This window comes from Heterodontus francisci, unplaced genomic scaffold (assembly GCF_036365525.1).
Source record: "Heterodontus francisci isolate sHetFra1 unplaced genomic scaffold, sHetFra1.hap1 HAP1_SCAFFOLD_519, whole genome shotgun sequence".
In the NCBI taxonomy this organism is placed as follows: domain Eukaryota; kingdom Metazoa; phylum Chordata; class Chondrichthyes; order Heterodontiformes; family Heterodontidae; genus Heterodontus; species Heterodontus francisci.
This window is the reverse complement of record NW_027140454.1, coordinates 44,881-47,520: the sequence shown is the minus strand read 5'-3', so window position 1 is coordinate 47,520 and position 2,640 is coordinate 44,881.

The window sequence follows — 2,640 nt, the reverse complement described above, 5'->3', positions numbered from 1 at the left end:
AGAGAGAGAAGAGGAGAGATATAAATATGGAGAGAGTAGCAGAGTGGGGAACTAGCGATTGAGTGAGTAAGGGAGAGGGGAAGACGGAGATGGAGAGAGATTACCAGTAAAAGTAGCTTTCCACTTCTCTCTCCATGTATATCTCTCCCTTTCTCACTGTTACACTCTCTCCATCTTTATTCCTTCCTCTCTCCTGATCGTTCACACTCTATGCCTATTTCTTGTACCTCCGTACACAAAGGATTACATCAAACTATGATTATATTTGACATTTGCCCTTTCGATCTAACCTAACAACGTGACTGACTCCAACATTCTCTCTGTGCCAGTGAACAGCGGGACCTTGGAGTGAATGTTCACTGATTCCTTAGGGTAACAGACAGTGAGAGACTGGGATTCAGAGAATAACCGAGTGGCAGAGATTGGGATTCAGAGGGTAACAGAGAGGGAGAGATTGGGTATTAGAGGATAATAGAGTGGCAGAAATTGGGATTCAGAGGGTAACAGGGAAGGAGAGACAGGGATTCAGAGGGTAACAGAGGTTAACAGAGAGGGAGTGATTAGGATTCAGAGGGTAACAGGGAGGGAGAGAATGGGAATCAAAGAGTAACACAGAGGGAGAGACTGGGATTCAAAGAGTAACAGAGAGGGAGAGACTGGGATTCAAAGAGTAACAGAGAGGGAGAGACCGGGATTCAGATGGAACAGAGAGGGAGAGACAGAGAGAGAGAGAGGGATAGAGGAAGAGCCAGTGATAGATGTAGAGACAGAGATAATGCCAGAGAGAGACAGAGATAGAAGGGGAGAGAGAGGGAGTGACAGAGAGGGAAAGACAGGTGGAGGGAGAGAGAGAGACAGAGAGAGAGAAAGGGTCAGAGATCGAAGAAGAGAGGGAGTGACAGGGAGGCAAAGACAGATGGAGGGACAGAGAGAGAGAAGGAGACAGAGGGACAGACAGATAGAAGGAGAGAGGCAGAGACAGAGAGGGAAACACAGATAGAGGGACAGAGAGAGAGACAGAGAGAGGAGAGAGAGGGAGTGACAGAGAAGGAAAGACAGATGGAGGGACAGAGAGAGAGACAGAGATAGAAGGAGAGAGAGAGGGAGTGAGAAAGAGGGAAAGACAGATGGAGGGACACAGAGAGATGGAAGGATAGAATGGGACAGATAGGAAGGGATACAGAAAGAGGGAGATAAAGAGACAGACTGAGGGAGAGACAGAGGTAGAGAGAGCGAGAGAGGGAGACAGAGAGGGAGAGAGACATGGATTGCGAGAGACTGGGATTGGGAAAGAGGGTGGGACAGAGAGAGAGACAGAGAGAGAGGCAAAAGTAGAGGAAGAGCCAGTGATAGATGGAGAGACGGAGATAATGAAAGAGATAGAGATAGACGGAGAGAGAGGGGTTGACAGAGAGGGAAAGACAGATGCAGAGACAGAATAGAGAGACGCAGACATAGAAGGAGAGAGAGGGGGTGACAGGGGAAGGAAGACAGATGGAGAGACAGAGAGAGAGAGGCAGAGAGAGAAGGAGGGAGAGGGAGAGACAGAGAGGGAAAGACAGATGGAGAGACAGAGAGAGAGACAGAGACAGAGAGAGGGGGTGAGTGAGGGACTGAGACGGAGGGATAAAGAAGGAAGGAAAAATGGTTGAAACCGTTGCTGTCCTGGCAGCGAAGGAGGAAGAGAGAGAGGGGGAAGAGAAACGGAGAAATGGTGTCAGAGACACAGACAGAGTTATGGACAGAGGGAGAGGCAGAGAGGGAAAGACAGATGGAGGGACAGAGAGAGAGACAGAGAGAGGAGACAGAGGGAGAGATAGAGAAGGAAAGACAGATGGAGGGACAGAGAGAGAGAGAGAGTCAGAGATGGAAGGAGAGAGAGGGATGGACTGGGAGGGAAAGACAGATGGAGGGTCAGAGAGAGAGACAGAGATAGAAGGAGAGAGAGAGGGAGTGAGAAAGGGGGAAATACAGATGGAGGGACACAGAGAGATGGAAGGAGAGAATGGGACAGATAGGAAGGGATACAGAAAGAGGGAGAGAAAGAGACAGACTGAGGGAGAGACAGAGGTAGAGGGAGCGAGAGAGGGAGGCACAGAGGGTGAGAGACAGGGATTGGGAGAGACAGGGATTGGGAGAGGGGGTGAGAGAGAGAGAGAGAGAGGCAAAATAGAGGAAGAGCCAGTGATAGATGGAGAGACGGAGATAATGACAGAGACAGATAGAAGGAGAGAGAGGGAGTGACAGAGAGGGAAAGGCAGGTGGAGGGACAGAGAGAGAGAGGGAGAGACAGAGAAAGGAGAGAGAGGGAGTGACAGGGGAAGGAAGACAGATGGAGAGGCAAAGAGAGAGAGACAGAGAGAGAAGGAGGGAGAGCGAGAGACAGAGAGGGAAAGACAGATGGGGAGACAGAGAGAGAGAGGCAGAGATGGAAGGATTGAGAGGGAGTGACAGGGAGGGAAAGACAGATGGAGGGACAGAGAGAGAGAGAGAGATAGAGACAGAGAGAAAGAGAGAGAGGCAGCGGCAGTGAGAAAGAGAGGGAGACAGAGACAGTGATAGCGAAAGACAACGAGAGGGAGAGATGGGGGAGAGAAAGTTGTATGGGGAAGAGAGAGCGGGAGAGGGAGGGGGAGAGAG